Below are 20,511 nucleotides of genomic sequence, written 5' to 3' on the forward strand. Positions count from 1 at the left end.
CTTTGCCAAACGTTTCTTTTAAGTGGAAAAGTTGTTAGCTCAGGTCTACTACAAGTGTGCAGGAGCAAGCAAATCTCCCAGACAAGGTATTTAATACCAGAAAAGCTTTAGAGAAACTACAGCATGAATTTCCAAAGGACAGAGTTCAAGCTAGTAAACATAAAGTAAGAGTTGCCAATAGCTCTGCTTTCCTGCTGTAGCACAGGTACCGATTGCCTAAAGATGCTTTTAATAAATAGCTTTGGACAAGGATGAGAAGTTATTGAAAATTCCTTCAAAAACACAATGGATTATAAACCTCAAAGGAAAGTTTAAGTTTACATCAAATACACATAAACTGATTTTATATATGCAATAAGTAATATGAGGAGGGCAACTTCTTTCTTCTGAAAAATACAAAACTGCCCTCTTGGGGACCAGTTCTCTTCTGTGTGGGAACAGATGCGTGGTTTGTGTGCAAGGCCCTGAAGGAGGAGAAAGGGGTGCATGCCCCACATCGCAGGTTTTAAGGCTGCAGCAGTATCTGAAAAATAAATGCCTCTGATTTGAGGAGGATGAAGCTGATCCATGACTCGCTCTCTCTGCAATACACAGGGGAAAGACGCCGTGCCAAGCCAAGTGCAATATGCCCAGACGTCCTCGGCCCCCGCAGTGGAACTTCTCTGGCCACCAAGGCTGTCTCTATTTGCAGAGAGCAGAGCATCTCTGTACAAGGAAAATCAGCTCCTGGGTTCTCTCCAATTATTTCTGAATTATTTCACTGTAAAGGAAACATAAGCCACCACGTTTCACCTTCTTAAGCCCTCCCCAAGGTTCCATGAAAAGTCTTCTGTGTTCCACATGACTCACACAATTAACATGATATAGAAACATCATCTCAGTGAAGTTGGTGGTTAAACATCAGCAACATAATTGGATCTGATTATTTCCCGGAGTCAGCCAGCTTCTTCACATCATCCTTCTCCTTTCCCTTAAATGTATGCAAAAACATACCACGCTTGCAAATTGCTCATGTGGAACTTCACAGATACAAAGAGCACTGCAAGTTTGGAACAACTTACCACAAATCTCACAAGTCTTAGCACATATTTAAATGGCAGCTGTCAGAGCCCACCTTGTTCTACAGACATTTACACTTGGCTTCTTCTTTTTCCTACAATTTCACTTTTGATACTGCAAAGCCTTTCAGACAGAGGAAAAATATCTGTTTGAGAGAACAGATTAACTAACACTTAACAACATATATATGAAGTCTGAGTGAAACTATAATGGCCATTTGGATTTAAAATGAAATTTCACACTACTGCAGAGGAAGAAGTTAAGCACAAGCAAAACATTCCCTTCACTGAAAGAAAACATATCGACCTCAAGAGGCATCTGAAGATCCAGACTGTTTGTTCTCCAGCATGAATCAAATGAAAAGCATATTTAATTGATCTCAGACCAAAACGCGACAGTAAAATCTTGTAACAGTGCATTCTAAAATGGCCTTGGGATACCCTTCCTTCTGAATTCCCAGTTGCTGCAGCACTTCCTTGGCACATCGGAAGTCCAGAAGTACTTCTGTTCAGCAACGGGCTACAAAAAGAATAATACATTTGCAAGAACTATCAGCGGTGTGCCTGGTATTTAGGAACGGTACCAATACATAATTATAAATATGGAGAAAAACCTAAGCAAGCGATCCCCCCAATTCTTATGCACCCAGAAGGCTAACCCATTTTCCTTCTCTGTTCATCTGAACAAGTAACACTCAGCCCTTCAGTCTCTAAGTGGGAGCGCTCTATTCTGCTACCCTGCTCCGAACCATTCCTTGTCTTGCTTCCCCCTTCCTGCCCGCCTCTCCCCTTCTGGCTTCCTTTCCCCTCTCCTTTCATCTTTTGCTTCCTTGACCTTGATCTGGTTACAGAAGTTAAAATAAAATAGCGGAAGTCAGTGATGTGCAATAAATTGATTTAAATTTATTACAGGAGCGGCGTGCCTGCCATGAATGTACGGTATTGCTCTGTTAAGTCACTTCTGCAAAATGACCTTCCCCCTCACTGCACTGACACCACCACTGAAACAAGTGGTTCCTACACAGGCTTCAGCGTGGACAAAGGATGTATGCATATGCACGCTATTTTCAGAAAAATCAAAAGGGGTGGGCTGAGGAGGGGGAACAGTATCAGTTCGTTACAGTTAATGAGGTAGTAAAAACGTCAAATATTTTTAGAAGGCAATTTAAACAATATGAAAATATTTTCCGCATGAAAAGCATGAGCATGCTAAAGCTCAGCCAGGTTATAAAATGGTTCAATTCTCTTTGTTAATCTTTCAGTGGCACAGGGCGCTTTTATAGCTACACTAAGTCACAGTGATGAAAGAGGGTAAAGGGCTGCAAGACAACAACTTCACCTCAAGTCGAACATCTCTAGATCGTCACCATTTCAAAATGACATTTTGTCACGTCTTATTAGCTACCGATTGTTAAGCAGTCCACGGCAGCAGTCATTAGACCATAAGGTATAGGGCGCTACATTCAGGAGTGATTAAAGAGCCATAAACTAGAACTAAATATACACTGTAACTTGGGAGCGTTTGGGGTGGGGAGATCAAGGTGCGCACATAAGCTAAGCGATAAGTGGGTTGGAGCTGGAAAAGTTGTTCATCTTTGAGCCACAAACCATCAGGGATTCTCTAAGCAGGGACTGGGGCTGGTATCATCAAAGGAACGGTGGTTGCCTTTTCCTTCCCAGCTGCTGCCGGCACGGCTCCTCCTCCCCACATCCCCCCCGCATATCCTGGCCCACAAAATACTGGAGTATTTCAAAGTTCACGAGAAACACGTTGAAATGTAAAGACACTTCCAAAAGTTTTGAAAAATATTCTCAGCATGACGTTTCAGCCTGTATTTAATGGGCTGTACTCAACTTTGCCACAGAGACTTACAGTTCTGAGACAAGTTTTTTTCCAGTGTGCATTCCTGCGCTGGAAATATGGGGGGATTCGCCACCAAAGCACGGGTCCCCAGAGAAGGTGACAATTCGGATGCAAGCACTTCAGGGCTTCCAGAGCAAAAAGAATTTTCTTCACTATTAGCCAAAAGCAGCCTGAAGGTAAGTACTACTGTACCAAAGCCTTACAATTCTGTACAACAAAACCATACAACTAATAAAAAAATTAGTTTTTTGTTTTGTTTGTTTGGGTTTTTTAATCCTAGGAACACTAATGTAGACCTGACCTTTAAGTAGTTCCAAGTAACTTAGCTCCTTTTTACTGTTTCAAGGCTACTGAAAAACAAGTTTCAGCAAGAGTTAGCAATTCACATACACTGTTTTGGGCCAATGATTAAACACATGTCAAGTTTCTGTGCTTAGAATCAGTACAAGTGTGCACCACATTGTCTAAATGGAAAAGCAGCTGTAACAGAATTGAAAAATATTTCTTAATACTGCCTACTTGTACCTACCAAAAACTTCGCTTCTTATTCACCTACCTCCTCATGTTATGGCTCAAATCACTGGTTTTGAAACATGGTATCTAAAATAATCTTGGGTTTTTTTTTTCTTTGGAAGAGTCCGTGAAACAAACTCATAGAGCTGTCTGCATTCAGTCTCCCGGTGAGCTACATCATTTTACAACAGAAGTGAGTAATTTTTTAGCACTGCAAAACTACCACTCCACCCCTCTGTATCCTGATCCGTGGCAACTTACAAAATAGCATGAAAACACCGACTTTTCTGAACACTAAAACCAGGAGACTTCAGACGCATAAATACCAAGTCAGCTTCAGTGCCCAAAAACCTTAGGAAACTGCCACCCTACTGCTCAGGTATGATCACCTGTGAGGCCACAGTGTAAATCAGATCACTAGTTACCTTCCGAGTTTTGGCATTTGTTTTTAAACCAAACCACTCCTCAGGCACTGGCTACAGCACTGTCCCACGAACAGCAGTAGCAGCCCAGACACAGATAAATCTTCTTATGGGGATAAATGCGTGACCTGGACCACCTTACCTCTGTCACCTTCTCAGTGTGCTACACAGGTACCAGCACCCTTTGCTCCCTCAAACTAGCTAGTTAGTATCGTTAACTTTATAACTTAATTACAACAACAGCTCTTAGCATGTACTTAACTCTTGAGTTTGTTACTTTTATTTCAGACCTGAAACACTCATGTATCTAAACACACATCTGTTTCCCCCAACACCAGCTGGCCTAATAAAAGGTACTATCTCCCACCACAAATCTTGCCTTGCTTTACTTGACAAAAACCTGCTGGCGGGAGCTGCCACACCATTCTCATTTCAAACGAGTCAACAGCACTTGCTAAACTTTGCTTTAAAGCGTATTTTAAGTCAGGCCAGTAAACCTAGTCTGAGCTCAGCCCACCACTGGCAAGCCTGACGGTGTTTATGAAAACAGGGAAGGCAAACACAAGGTTTCTGTGCTCAAAATTACGTCAATGTGCAGTATTCACTTCGGTGTACTGGAATCTGTGGAATGCAAACCTGTAACCTTTAGCTGCAGTGGGTGACTGGACCGGGGAAATGAACCATCCAGATAAGTATGCAGTGTTTCAGAACTTCAATTTCCTCTAGGACAGCATACTTCAAACTGTACGTGCACAAAGGAGCTAGTGTTAAGTTAGCTGCTTCATAAACACCGTTATGTTAAAACCTGAAATAGATGCTGAGCTGCAGTCTGTAAACGGAGGCTGAGGTGATACTATACCCTGCGAAAAACAGGAGAGCATTCAGTACCGGGGCTGCCCTGGTCCTTGGCCTCTCAGCTTGGGAACCAGACTTCTATTCTCCAAACCACTCCCACTGAAATACCCCAAGACACTGAAATTGTTCCTGTGTCCTTTTTCTCGCAGCTTCAAGAAGAGGACAATTTTCAGGCATTTTCTATTTTTAAGGAGTTGGGGGGTGGGGGAGTTGCTCTTGGACAAGGCTCTTGAGCTGCACGCTGGACAGCCCTGTGGGAAGACCTCTGTCTGCCCAGCAATGAATTGCTGACGGTGAGATAAGTTAACTCCGGAGAGCTGCACTTGGGAGCTTTAATGGTAGAGCAATTTCACACAGTAAGCTGAGGACTACAATCCATCTATTTACTGTTAGCAGTAATATTTCCTTTCACAGTAGCAGGCATATAACAGAGCGTGTTGTGCTTTTCCTATGTACTCCACAAGTGCTGCATTTGATAAGGCCACTTATTTTGTAAAAATTGGGGGTTTGGCACACCACTTTTGACAAGTTCACATGCCAGAACTTTTGAGGCCGTTGACTCTGTCTACCATTAGTGTCACTCACAAGAAGCTTTTGTTACCTTCTTTGTACTTGCACACAAGCTTGTACCCATGTTCACCACTTAATTATTTTTTTTCCCCCAAAAGCACTTTCCAAGGATGCTGCAGTGGCAAACTGCTTCACAAGCAGCCACCTCTTCCTCTGAAAAACCCCAGGCAAACAGACTTTCCAAAAGATCATCTTCCTAAATTTTAGGTACAAGCCACCAGAAGGGTGGCAGGCAGTATTTCAAAACTAGCGTTAAGCTTCACAGAGGCAGACTAAAACACCATCAGGAAGCAGCCATGGTTCAAATGTGTACGTGCACACAAATAACGCTAACTGATCCAGGTTGTGTGAACAGCCTACATAATTTTCAGATGAAAGATGAACTCCGTGCACCCAGGTCTCTTAACTGTTTACCACTCGTGGAAACTGTGTTGTAGCAATAAGCTCCCCCCTGCAATCTTAAATGAATTTGTAAGCGTTTAGCTAAGCTCCTTGTGAGCGCTGTAAGAGCTGTGGTTTACAAAGTCGAAGCACCAGGGCTGCAACTCTTCACAAAAATTGCTGAAAAAATTTGCACATCTGAAAATCCTGAACTATGCCATGGTCCATGATGACTTGCTTGGTACCAACTAAGGCAAACCTTGACAGGACAGGAAATGGAGGCAGGTGCAAAAGCACATATTATTTCTTTACTCCAAGTCCTCTGACAGAGCAGGAATAGCATTTACCTGCAAGGGACAAGGAGAAAAAGCATCCCACAGCTCCTCTTCCAAAATAATTACTCGGGAACATGAAAGGCCCACAGTGTCCATGAAATACCTGTTTCATATTCCTAACACATCCCAAGTTTCTCCAAAATTGAACCCTTTGACAACAGAAAGCAAAAGCTTTAACTGTAACATGCCACGAGATGAAAGAAGATGTGTGAAGGCACGGCAAAGTCCTAGATCACAGTTACAGCACCGACTCACATTATCATTGCTACTGAAAGCATTAATCTTTAATGTGGATAGGAAAAGAATTACTCGGATGACGGAAAAGTGGATTTGCATGATGCAAATCTGGTAGGTGTATTTTAATCCTCGGAGCTGGTGAAAGCATTGAGACAAGTAGTAGGGTGACAAAACCAGCAATTTATTCTACAAATGATTTTATTGTAAATTGAGATGGGAGGTCAGCTGCAACAGAATACTTCTGAAAGGATAAAATTAGAAAACATTTACATATACATTTTAAGGGAAAGTTCAGGGTGCAATTTTTTGCAGTAACAACAGACTCCTTTCCCCTCATAGAAGAGTACAGACTTAAACTTGTTTGCATGACTGGAACCTTCAGCTGCGTGTGGAACTGAGGGGAGCTGATACACCTCCTCTTCAAGATGCTGCGGCTCCCAGCCACTTATCACCTCTGCAATTTATCATTGAAAACCCAGGGACTGTTTTGGGCCACCGTGTCATAATTGGTGGTGTTAAAAGAAGTTAATCTAATTAACTTCTTGAAGTATATTCCCATACTAGAGAGTGAAAAAAATCCACCTATTCTGGCTTTCTGTTTTTACTCCTATTAGCATTGAGGTGTAAGCTTTGGGCAGAGACCAATGCTGCTGCTGAACACATCAAACTCAAGATCTCCACATGCTGGAACATGTGCTTTACTCAGTGGTAAAGAAACCGATACGCACCAGGTATTAGGCTAATGAAAGAGCTCCCATTTCTGTGCAAATTCCTAAAAACAGTTACAAAAATTCTCATCTCTTTCCCCAGCTTTTGTCACGACGAGCCCAGGGCCTGCTCAGCAAAATCGTTTTGTCATCCTCATTCATCACCTTGAAGCGGGTTCCAAAGTTCTGACGTGCAAAGCAGAGCGTACTCCTGGCCAGCATTCCTTCAAAACTCCAGTAACCCTATCCTGCAACTGCCACTGCCCTCTGGGCACACAGGGCAAGGCAGACGTCCGCTTAGTGCGGCTGTCTTGATTCAGAGCTATCTGAACAGAACCGAAGGGACCTAGATAGAAGCCAAAATACCTTGTTAGAGACCCTGATCACAACATATTACCAAATCTCCACTGTGAGGCAGGGCAGGGGAAGGCACTGTTCTTGCAATCCGCTTCTGCACGTTCCTGTTACTTGATCGCAACTTTGTTCACCAGAAGACGGACAGTACCTTAGCATGCTCTTCCATTTCCTCCTCTGTTTTGCAGAATTATTTTTTTTACACCATGGATATTAAGACACAAACAGCACGATGCCCGCTGTTAAAGCAACACAGACCAAGAATAAATCAGAAATATTTGCTTAGTTCCAAACGACTCGGTTGTACTGATTCTAAACTACAAAGCTCCAAGTAAAAAGCGCATAGATTCCAGAGCAAAAAGACCAAAGTCTTCCTCGTGCTACAAGACTGCCTCAGCATATAAAAGCAGGATGTTTGCTGGATACATAAAAAAGCACCATCTTTGGTAATGAAAGAGAGGAACAGGTCTACTACTTTTATTTTAGAATATTAAAACCAACAAAAAAATATCACAGAGCTGCTGTTCTTGCACCACGAGGTCATAACAAAGTAAAAGCTGTAAAACATTAGTTAAGCCATCACTATTTTTCAGGAACTCCTGTTTCTACATATAATTTGAAGCACAACGCGTCTCAAGGATTTTTGTTGCGTTTTCCTAATTAGCAAATGAAGAAAGTCAGATATAAAAATTCAGCAGTCATGTTCTGACAGCATGGCAGGAGGTATTAAAGACAGCCTTGGGTGCAGGCTGCTAGGAAGAAATACTGCAGCTTGAAGAGGAGCCTACCTTAGCGCCCAGCACACAGCAAAAAGGATGGGAATGCGTACACCCAAACCAAGCCAAACCTCTCTGTAACAGTGCCTCCACAAACCTTCAAAAACTTCCCGGTGATGGAACAGAACAAGACACAGAAGTTACCTATTTGGGCCAACACAGATTCCAGCGTGTCCTTTGCAGACTGTAACTGTTTGAAACCCCCAAGCATACATCCTGGAACTGAGAAAGGATCTCTTCCAACCCCTGCATCTCACAGAATTAAGAAGTCACCTGCCTGACCATAATAGGTAACAGATGCCAAGGCCACATTCATTAATTTCACCAGAAGCCACATACTTGCAGCAGACTCTCGTGCAGCTCTGACCAGTCATTTCCTTGTGAAAGTGACACTCCAAGATTTATTCTTGTCCCTTGGCGTCCCGTATACATGGCCTACAGGAAGCGGCCTGCAAGACTTTCTTCTGACTGATCTCAAACTGGCAAAAGAATTTAATCCTATTGTAAACCTTCCTTTTTAATTTCTGTTGCAGGAACAGCACACCACTTAGGTCTCGGGCAAATGAGAGACAAATGAGAGTTCTGGTCTCTGCAGCTGACAAACTCAACAGCTGTCATGAGGCAGCTCTGTAGCAGATAACCAATACACAGATAAATCAGGAAATTATTCACTGTGAAAGTATCACCGAGCTGGAATTCAAGTTGTACATAGTGAAATTTAAGTTGCTAAATGGTCCCATTGGCTTCTCACCAATGAAAATTAGTCTGCACAGCATTACAAATGGCCATGGCCACAGCAGACTCTACTGACTGATGCGAGAAGCTGAGAGCTGACAACAACTTCTAACCAAAAAAGCTTGGGAACCACCGACAGACAATCGAGAGCTCTGTACGTAGGCACTGAGTGTGCTAGATTAATACAGCAAGGAGATTAAAGCATAGCTACAACTCCTAGTCTAGATAAAACTTGGAAGATTAAAGATCACGTTGTAGGTGTGTAAAACATGTTAGCACTCCTTTCATTAGGAGTCAATCTCCAAATGTTTCCATTAGACGCTGTGACTACAAACACGCAAACTGATATTTTAGTTCTCAGGGAAAAGGTGCTGGTGTACCAGGAGAAGAGGCAGGACTGTTCAAAGATTGTCTCCTTTTGCGGTACGCACCTGCCAGAAAGCTTGGCTACATTAACACTGTGTTAATTTAATCTCTCAAATACTTAGTGCGGGAGCCCTGATTATTGGAAAATACAGAGATGTTTTCATCTCTTAAAGATAAATGATTATAGGTGTTTGTATACCACTGCAGTAATCTGGCTAAATGCAAACAACCTGAAGAAAAGAAGGAAGAATAAGAAAATAAACAGAAAATGGGACACCACCTGTGTTTACTGAAGCTAAAGTATGTCAAACTGACTTGATATTTTTCAGAAGGAAAAAAAAAAGGAAATGCCATATATGATGAGAACTTAATTAAAACGGTTGAAAAACATGATATATAGAGCTATTGGTGAAAACAAGGAGATGAATACACAATCTGAAGCTAAGGAGCCGGCTGAAAAGAACTAATTCATGTACTTGAAATGACAGGTTAAAGAGTTTACCCATGAAGTGTCATAAAGACTTGTTTTAGCAACAATCTCCGAGTGTTTCCGTAGAGACTGGCTCAAAAAATACTGATGAAAAGGTTAAGATATCTCGTCATCACAACACGTAAAAACAAATGACTGAGAACTGGAGTCCTAGGAACAAAACAAAATTAATGGGAAATCCAACAGTATGAAATTAAAACCTCGACATTATATACCAGGGAGCTAGTAACAGAACTGAGCTATAATCTGGAAGCTAACTGTTAACAGCAACTTCGGAGCAAGATCTCCACACTACGAAATTAAATCGAACAGCTAACTGAAAGGCCCACAGAACAACCAGAGTATTTTAATACCTCCGTTTTTGCCAGGTATTTGTCAATATCTATTTTAACCTCCTGAAAGGTTCTCAAAAAGAGGGTTTTGGTGTGTTTTTCTTCTCTGTGCATCTCTCCCTTAACACGTCTGTAAAGTAAACTATGCTTAGATCTTTTCAGAGCATCAGACTTAACCGGGTGACATTCAGCTAGAAACATGTACTAGTTAGAACCGATCGGGCATACATTATGTGCACCGATCAGCGAGACAGCTCTTAATCTCAGGATCTAATTAAAAGAAGAGATTACAATAATCAGGGCAGTACAGTAGCGTGCACCGTATGTAAATTGGTGATCTGACGCCACTGAATTTTTACGCAACAGCTAGAAGACAAGATGTTTCTTGAAACCATTTACAGATACATAAAGATAGATGTAATTTTCTTAAGACTGTACCTTTCTACATAACTGAGGTTCGCTGGCTCCAACAAATTCTGTGTTTCATGCAACAGCTGAACTCTCAAGTAAGATTTATCTGGGGAGAATTTAAAACAGTAAAATTTGCACCAATCTGGTACGGGATGAGTGAAGAACTTCCGGAATGTAATCAGGCACAAGATTCTGGCTTTTCTTTATTACTAACAACACGCAAAAAACTCCACACATTTTCATAGCCTTATCTCCTGCCCCAAGTCTTGTTCTCCCCAGACACCACCGCATTTTTCAAGTTTTGGTGTGATCATTTGAAGTCAGCTCTTTCAGAGAACAGAATGTTACCATTCACTACTTCAAAGGGCCCAGATTTAACTTGTTGCCTTTTTGAAGCTGCAGTGCGAAGTATAAACTTTATGTGCCTAATATAGCTTTCACATGGTTGAATAAGCAAACCAGATAAATGCCACTTTCCCCGGCCTCCAGCACTTTAAACTTCTCATTGTAGGAATCTCACATTAGTGTTCCACATAACACATAAAAGCAAATTTTCTGATAGTACTTAAAAGTCAGGCTCATTTAACAATATGAGCAGTAACTGCTAAAAGGTCTTGTTATTTACTGAACTACGTTTATTCTCATAATAAAAATTAATGTGCAAACTTCCCTAGATAGAAAGTATTGACATATTTCACAATGGATTCACTGCCCTGCAAGTTCTGTTTTTCACCGGTTCTCTGAGAAAGCACATGCTCAAACTACCAGATCGCTAGTCGAACAGTGGTTTGCCCTGAAAGCACATGCTAGAGACATTTGTGCCATCAACATATGAGCAAATCTCTTATCTGAGAGTTTGCGGGTTTATCTTTTTTTAAATTAGAATAAAAGCAACAAGTGAGTTCACGGTTCTCTTCATATCCTCACGCAGGCAAGCCCTGCAGACCATAATCAGATCATACGGAATGGACTGATGCGTTACATCCCCGAGACACACATTCAAATTTAACCACTCTTTGCATGACAGTGTTCATGCATAATTTTTATGTGATCTTAACACCTTCTTTACACTTTTTGCTCTGTGCAAATTCAGGTTAAATTCTTCTCAAATTTCTTGGCGTAGAAAAGTCATTACATGACGGTTTCCCACTCTGCGTGATAAAAAGCAAGGCTTCGGTTTTATAGACTTTGGTCTTCAACAGCAGTACAAACGAATGACAACAAAATAACCAAACCACCAAAACCAAAACCCAGGCTAAACATTAAATTATTCTAAGTACTGCAAATTGCCAAAAAATATCTATAAAGTACCTTCACTTGCCACAAGGCAGCAACCTTCTAGTTCAACTCTAGAAAGCTAATTTTTCTTGTTTTACCATGGCTACCCATAGCAATTCAGTCTTCACTTTCAGAAGCCCTGCAAGCATATCAACTTACAAAAAACATACACCAAAAAGATTATTCAAGCCAGCCTCCCAAATTAGTAACAAAAGCCAAAATCTCCAATCCCTTTCTTTTTGGTGGTACCACGTGAAAGAAATACCAATAGCATGGTCTTTTGCATCCGCATACCAAAATTTTCCAGTATGGCTCACTATTTTCTCGGTAGCACTACTGCATTACATCCATGCAAGAGTCAATAGGGGAAAAAACAACACCAAACACACCAAAAAACCTACCTGTGCTTCCTCACACACATATTTCTTCATTTTCCCCAAGAAAAAACAAGGGCCTAATTGGGTGCATTAAGTCAGCAACCAAACTCAGGAAGGAATTTCTGCCCTCCGCTATCACCCCCAAGCTGTGCCTCCTACTTTAGTGTGCGCGAGGCTTTAATTTTTGTCACTTGGAAATGACAACCTGTCTCCTCATTTTACAGAAACAAATGACTGTAACTGCATATCACAATCATCAGGTTTGTGACAGCCAAATTTGGCTAAGTGCTAGTTTTTACTAGCTCACCACAAAGCTTACCTGTCAACTCATTTGTTGCTTGAAGTATTCAGGTTTATTACAAGAAATGACAGCTTTCCTTCTCTCACTTCTATTCCAGATTAGCAAGGAAGCGTTACACCTTAACAAAATCCACGTTAACTACAATAAATGAATTTTTCTGAAGTTCAATGCAAATCTTAAATCTCCCTGAAGCATGCTAGCCCCATTAACACCCGAAGTGCTGGAAGCCTGCGCTGACAAGCAACGCCACAGAAAAACCTGTGTAAAGAGCAAAGGGGAGAGATCAAGGCGAAGTCACACATTGTGTACAATGTGAAGAGGCGAAAAGGCATCGCTAATCCAGACGGCATGGACCGTGGCCAGCTAGTCAAGGTGTCACAGACACATAAACAAGCAGCCACCTTTCCAACGGAAGCAGCTATAAAGAATCCTGAACAAGTTTAAGCAAGGCAGGAATGTGATTGTGTCATCCCCCATTTAGCACCATGTGTACCCTTTACTTTCCTAATGACTCATTTATGCAGATAAATGCCTAAAAGGAGTTCTTCTTGGCCCTGAAAATTAAAAATCCTTGTATTCATCCACAAATCACCTTATCAGGTGAGCAGCAATTATTCAGGCCTTCTAACTTTCTTCCCCTGTATGGCCAAACCTGGACTGGCAGAACCATACCCACAGTTCAGGCTGGGGACAAGGAGAGTTATGCAGGACTTTTCTGAAATCTCTAGCATCTTTTACGAACATTTCACAGAAACTGAGAAGTTCTTTCTTAACAGGGGTACTTATCCACTTTTAAAAAAACCAAAACCACCACCCAAACAAAACAAAAACCCAAGTCGCTGGAAGAAAGCTGCAGAAACTGCCAGAGCTCCAAGACAATGTAAGCATCTGTCCCTAAGATGGGACCAACTTGCTCCTTAACCCACCAGTTAGACCCAAACACACTAAGTTCTAGATTTCTAAGGCTCTTGGGTCTCCACAAGACATAGCATCTCCATGCTTCCAAAACCTTCCAAAAGACTTAACTCTGGCAAGTACCCACCATAACTGCAGGCTTTCCATGAAGGACTCCCGGTAACATGCAAACACAAAATGCCATATCAACTGCCATCTGTAGCCAGCTTTATAAACCAGAATCTTCTTCACTATCTGTATTACCCCTAAACTAGCTCTCGCTACAATTACTGTGTTCATTTGTACTTCGGAATATAAAACATTATCAATGTTTACTGTGTAACGATACCACAGATGAGCTACAAAGTGTCCCTTTATTATAAGGCATCTCTTAATGCTCTGAAAAAATTGCCTTTATTCAGTCTTCTTGGATAAAGCAAGCAAATAAATACCGTGGTCAAATCAGATGTACTAAATAGACTGGGACAATACGGCTTGGAAAAGAAAAAAACCAAAAACCACTAAAGACAGAAAACTGAGAACACAAAGATCTGTAAAATTGCAAATGAGGTGATGACTGCAAAAAGATTCTTTATTCTTTCTCACACCGCAAAAACTAGCAGTCATTCGAAGAGATTACCATTCACTGGGTTTAAAACAAAAATAAGCCTAAACCCAGGAATTATTTTTGCACAAATTGTGAGATTCGTTGTACAGTATACTGCAAAAGCTACAAGTATAAACTGTTCCAAAGGTCTAGGCAAATCCATGGAGGACAGGTTCAACTGGCGCTATTGAACACGACTGTCAGCACATGCCCTCTAGTTCGGGCCACTTTCAACCCTGTCACTGCTGGTAGATGCATGCAGGAATGATTATCGCGCTGCCTATGTATGCTCTTCCACTCTCCCCCTAATGATTTACTTCTGGCCACTGTCACAGACCACATGCTGAGCCCAGCACACATTTTGCAGTCCTTATTATCCCATCTTTCACAAGCTCTGAAAAACCTGTTCATGTGAAATAATCATTTCCCCAGCTCTAAATTGGAATATATTAAAAACACGCTATCTACAAATAACGCACAGTTTAAGTCACTTCCTTAACTTGATTAAACGGAACGTAAGAATTAAATGATATGCCGAGCATTTACAATTCCTCTCTTCCCATCCGTATGTGCAAATTCCATTTTATCAGGTTTGCAGTTCATTTGCTACCACCACCATTTCGTTTGGCACCTTGTACAAAGCAGTACTAGACATTTGTTTTCATCCAGTGAAACCATTAGAAGAATCAATTTGATCTCCAAGGCAAGTTAAGAGTAATGGACTCCAATGTTTACTTAGCAATAAGTACACAACTATTTAATTAGATCTATGCACCAGAAACTGCATCTTTCAAGGCAACAGCAGCAGCCACAAAGAGCGAGGCATTGTAACTTCTTATATAAATCAGCATTTTCAGTATTTTGTCCTGCTTCTTACTGCTGAAAAGCTAGCCACCTGCTTCCATATCAAACCACTATTACAGGCAGAGGCACATCTCTCACCCAGTTTTGTTCCTGCAATCTTACACAACACTTTTTCAAAGAAACAAGCAATTAAGTTGCTGCCCCTTTTCAGCCACACGCGATTCCAAGATTGATGTCATATTTCAAGCGACAGACTGTGAACGCACTCTGCAACTGTGGCATTTAATTTAGAAGTCAGCACTCGACACATTGAAGCATTTGGAATTCCTGAAGTCTGGCTGTCTGCACAGTTGCATAATTTGAGCAGGGATAACCTACTTATAAGCGGGTGAGATAGAAGAATGTCAACAGACAATCCCCTCTACGTCAAGGGACATCTCCTTCCTCGTCACGTGCCAGCAAAAGCATCGCTGCTTTGTCACAGCACAACTTTCTTCTTGCTCAAGCTAGTGGATTACAACACCTAAAAAGGAGGCAAGTTACACATACCACCAGATCTCCTCAGAGGAAGATACCCAGACCTCCACAAAGCCCATTGAAAAAGAAGTTCACCAGATGTAACACACAATGCTGGCGAAATGCTAGATCAGAAGCAACCAATACAAGCACAAAGTACCCTGGACCTTCTCCGTATCAGTGACAAGTCACACGAACACCATTCATCTCACATCACAGGCATCGCACATCCATTCACGAGAAGGACATAAAAATAAAAAGCCTCCTTCGAGCAAGTCACGGGATACAACCAAAAATAACCTTCGGATGCTCGTTCAACTTCACACAGGAGGGAAGCTGTATTTGCTTTTGATCCCTTTTGCAAAGGGCTGACCAGACCCTCCTAACAGCATGCATTTGCTACAGACACCGCAGAATGAAACCACCCCTTTTAAAAGTTGCCAGAGTTCATTATTAACCTCCTGTTGCAACAAACATGGCAAGGATTCAGTTTCAGTTGCTGACTACTTCTCTTGCATATTACAGAAGAAATACATAAGGACAGTCCCCCTGCCCCACCTTCCGCCCCCCCCAAAAACCCCTAAACACAACCCCGACAGTCACAAAAAGAGGAATTCTCTCACCCTGCAAACAAAACCAGCACGAAACCTCCTGTGTGGGAAAGTAAGCGCGATCCTCCCTCCTGACAAGTCAGCATCCGTGCAACATCCACCTGGGGAGACTAAAGTAGGGCTGGAAATTCCCTTCGCCTGGAAAGGGACTGCTTGGAGTGTTCGCACCAATTAAAGTTTCGGATTAAAAACAGCTGTTCAAATAGAAGTAGTCCCTAGGGAGAGACACTTACAGCATTGTAACTGGTTCCTGGTATAAACAGTTCTACATCAATGGAGGCATTTATACTGGTAAGCTAGCAGGTTAACACTTGTGCGGCTCTATCTCTGTAAACAGATGCACTTAAACCCAAGCAAGGTCTCCAGGTGCATCACACACCCTGGATCTGTGCTGCGTGTAGACGTCAAGCTACAGTAAGAGACCTTGATGGCAGAAGAAAAGCACATCGCACTCAAAATACCCTAAAAGACTCCTGGATGCTAGTCCGTGACCCACCTGTATGCAAGCCATTCCTGCCCAGTGTCACCTTGCAGGGTCTGCAGAGCGGTGCCACAGGCGTGCCCCACATGTGATAAACAACATGTCACCTCATCTATGAAAACACGCAGCTAGAGGCTGGGGATCGACTCAGGAGGTGAACTGGGTGACCTCCACCTAAGTAAAAGCTAAATGTACTAGACATCCCAAGGATAAATAAAATAAAAATTAAAAAAGGGGAAAAGGAAAAGCCTCACGTCAGGCAGAAGCACAGAAAGAAAGCAGGGGCAAACATGTAACTGGGAAACCTGAGAAATTCCCCACGTGCATATGGCAAACCAAGGGCTTCACACAGGGTGAAAGCAGGAGACTTCTAGAAACATCACAATAGATCCTAGGCTGGACAAGTTCTGTGTATGACCAGAAAAGAGAAATGAAACGTATTTTAGAACTGTGCTTTCCAACTTGGGGTCTGCAGACCCCAAGGAAGTACACAGACTACTTATTTTTACTCTGGTGGACTGCTCAGCAAATAAAAAACCTAACATCAAAACAAAACACAAGGTAGGCCTTAACCTGACTGTACCACACTGCAGTATCAGCAGAGCACATGAAGGAAAAGGGCTGAAAGTCTCAGTCACGAAAGAAAGATGTAACGGGCAGCCATGAAGTGCAGCCAAGAAGAGATAAGAAATGGGTAAGAACAGGTGACCCCTCCAGCACGTGTAGCAGGGAAGTACTACGGTCTGGGGGCAGGCACCGAAACAGCTGCCGCTGGGCGTCTGTGGGAACATACAAGACATGAAAGGACAAACAGTGGAAACCTTCTCCTTGGAAGCATGTAGGAGAAATGCCTGCCTGCCTCCCAAAGGCTGCCAGTGAAATGCTGCCTGAGCCTTTCCTGATGTGTACAAACACGCACAACGCGGGATGCACTGGCTTCTGGTAGGCAGTCAGCGGGATAACCCTGGTGTGTATACATACGTAGGAGGAGACATACTCTCCCTTATCAGCAGGCAGAACAAGCTGCGCAGCGCAAACAGGAGACGGGCTGGAGGAGTCACCTCTTAGCCTTTGGTGGAAGATGTGTGCATGTCTATTTGGGTGGAAAAAAACTTAGCGGGTTTTTGCAGACAGGAAGAAGCCTCCTAGGTTTTATATAATTAACAGGCTGCGGTGGTCAAGCATGGAGCCATCCCCCAGCACACCTGTGTGTGGAAAGAAGTACAGCAGATTTTGGAAGGCAGTGGTACCCTTGCCCTGTGTGTACGAAAGGAGACAACATGCTCTTGGCAAGCAAGAAGCAGACTATGCAACTCCCCCCCCCCCCCCCCCCCAGCATCTGCCAATGTTTATGTTTGCATATAGGAAAATAACCCTGAATACATGGAGGGAGAGCAGAAAAACATGCAACAGATCTCAATGCAACAGATCTTGGCAGACGAGCACTACGATATCCTCATCGTGCGTGGACATGGGTGCAAGTGGAGGCAGCACTGCAGACCATAGCAGATGGGCAGTAAAGAAGATGCAGAAAGAGGTGTTGCAAGAAAATAAAAACAACAAACCACAACAAACAAAACACACCAAAAAAAAAACCCCAACAACAAAGGGACGGCAAGCTTCGCCTAACAGCTAGTGGGAATCCCTCTTCTCCTCCCAGAAGCCTGCAGTGGAAAAGGCAGCAGGTATCCCGCTGGGATGCGGGAATCAACACAACTCCCCCCGCCCCATCGCCAAAACTCCGCGACTGCGTGTGCCCGGGCAGCACCCGAGCGCGCCCCCGGGCTCACAGGCGCCACGGGCGCCCCCCCGGGCAGCACGGGCCCTCGCGGGGGGCGAACGGGGACACACGTGCGGAGGCGGCGGAGGGAGAGCACGGCGCAGTGCCACCCCCGGGGGGGCGGGCAGCCCCGGGGACTCCCCCCGGAGCCACGCGTGGCCGCGGAGGGGCGGGGGCAGAGGGCCGGGCCCGCGGGGGGCAGCGGGCAGAGCCCTCCCCGGGGTGGGCGCCCGCCTGCGCGCGCAGGGGAGCCGTCCCCCCGCCCCTGAGGGGAACCAACGGCCGCCGCCGCCACCCGCCGCCCCCTTTCCCGGGCCGCGGCCGCGCTCCCCGCCCCGGTTACCTGCGGTCGGTGGGGCCGGCTGGGCCCGGCGTGCGCGGGAGGCCGAGCCCCTCTACCGGGGGCCGCGCCGGGGCCCTGCACGGGCCATGACGGCGGGCCGGGAGGCGGCGGAGGAGGCGGAGGAGGAGGCCGCCGCCGCCTCCCCCTCAGGCGGCGCGGGGAGGGGGGGGGGGGGGGGGGGGGGGCGCGCGTGCCCCCCCGCGAGAGGTGTGCGCGGGGGGGGGGGGGGCGGCGCGGGCACGCGCAGGCAGCTGGGGGAGGGGGGGGGCGGGGAGGGGGTCCCGGCGGTGCGAGCTCCTGCGCGCCGCGCCGCCCGGCCGGGCACTTTGTTTGTGTCCCACAGTGCACCGCGGCGGGGCGGCGGGGGCGGGGCCGCGGCGGCGGGGGGGGGGGGGGCGCATGCGCAGTGCGGGAGCAGCGGGAGCGGCCGGGCCGGGCACCCCGCGGCGGGCGGCGGGGGGAGCGGGGCTGCGCGGGCCTGATCCGCCGCTTCCCCCCGCGGGGCTCCGCGCCCGGCAGCCCCCGGGACTGGGGTGCTTGGGGGCCTCCCGTGTGTCCCGTCCGCACCCCTCCGAGCAGGGCATGCTCCGGTGCATGCACCCCCGGAGCTAGGACCGTGCACACGGTGCATCCGACTCCCCCTAGTGCTCCCGTGCATGCACCCCCGGGGCCCAGGACCGTGCACAACCCCCCCAGTGCTTGGGTGCATGCACTCCCAGGGCCACGACTGAGCACACGGTGCACCTGACCCCCCCCGTGGTGCTATGGTGCATGCACCCCCGGGGCCCAGGAACATGCACAGCCTCGCAGCCCTGGGGCCAGGACCGTGCACATGGTGCATCCGACGCGCACACACACACCAGTGCTCCGGTGCATGCAGCCCCAGGGCCCTGGACCATGCACTTGGTGCATCCTAACCCCCCGGGGGTGCTCCGGTGCATGCACCCCTGGGGCCAGGACCATGCACAACACACACACACACATACCCCAGTGCTCCGGTGCATGTACCACCTGAGCCAGGACTGTGCACACCTCCCCTGGTGCTCTGGTGCATGCACCCCCAGGGCCCAGGAACATGCACAACCTCGCAGCCCTGGGGCCAGGCCCATGCACATGGTGCATCCGACATGCACACACACACACACCAGTGCTCCGGTGCATGCACCCCTGGGGCCAGGACCATGCACAACACACACACATACTCCAGTGCTCCGGTGCACGCACCACCTGAGCCAGGACTGTGCACAACCCCCTGGTGCTCTGGTGCATGCACCCCCAGGGCCCAGGACCGTGCATTTGGTGCATCCTACCCCCCTACTGCTCTGCTGCATGTGCCTCCAGGGCCAGGACCTACACCCCCACCCCACCGCACCCCACGCCCCCACCCCCCGGTGCTCCTGTGCATGCACCCCCAGGCCCAGGACTATACACAATGCCCCCAGTGCTCTGATGCATGCACCCCTGGTGCTCAGACTGTGCACAACCCCCTCTGGTGCTCCAGTGCATGCAACCACCGGAGCCAGGACTGTGCCAGCTACGCTCCAGTTTGCATCCATCCCCATCAAATTTATAGTTAATAAGTCTCTAATTAAGCCACCCCTCTATTTTGGTCCAGATCTGCGCTAATTCAGGGTAAGCACTGCTTAATTTAACATGATTAGTGCAACCATTTCCTCCACGGCTTGTTTTACCGTGGGGTTTTGGATTTGGTTTGGGGTTTTTTTGGGTTGTTGGGATTTTTTTTCCCGATAAGCACTCAGTAAATTGAAGCAGGAAACAGATTGAAAGGCCGCAGTCCAAAAAATGTTAATCAGCACTAAAAAAACTTAAAACCGGCCCCTGGAAAACGCCACGCTGCTCTGTTGGCAAAAATAAAAAATCGAGGCCAAACTCCCCGCTCTGTTGTAAAAACCCTGGGACTGATTTAGATGATTCCTTGCAAAACTGGGGAGAAAACCAGAGCCCTCGCCTTCTCCAGGGCTCTCAGCTGCTTAATTCTCCTTTGGCTTCCTCATACTGGGTTGCTGGTTGCAGGGAGCTGTGTGCTGCAACCCTGATGCACGTTGAAACCCCCCCCCACCCCGTGCAAAGCAGGGGGGGGAAATAGCAGAGG

At 45.7% G+C, this 20,511-nt stretch overlaps 1 protein-coding gene across 19 annotated transcripts in view; it reads right to left on the reverse strand.

The window, feature by feature from the left end:
- Positions 1–18,564, reverse strand: part of ZBTB44 (zinc finger and BTB domain containing 44) — a 67,578-nt gene extending 49,014 nt beyond the window's left edge. For all 19 annotated transcript variants that reach the window (XR_013924030.1, XR_013924031.1, XR_013924032.1 and 16 more), the window contains exon 1: positions 18,399–18,564. The gene's annotated coding sequence lies outside the window, so the exon portion shown is untranslated. The remainder of the gene's footprint in view (positions 1–18,398) is intronic.
- Positions 18,565–20,511: the final 1,947 nt, after the last annotated feature.

The sequence above is a fragment of the Falco punctatus genome (assembly GCF_963210335.1).
Source record: "Falco punctatus genome assembly, chromosome: 16".
NCBI classification, from domain to species: Eukaryota; Metazoa; Chordata; class Aves; order Falconiformes; family Falconidae; genus Falco; species Falco punctatus.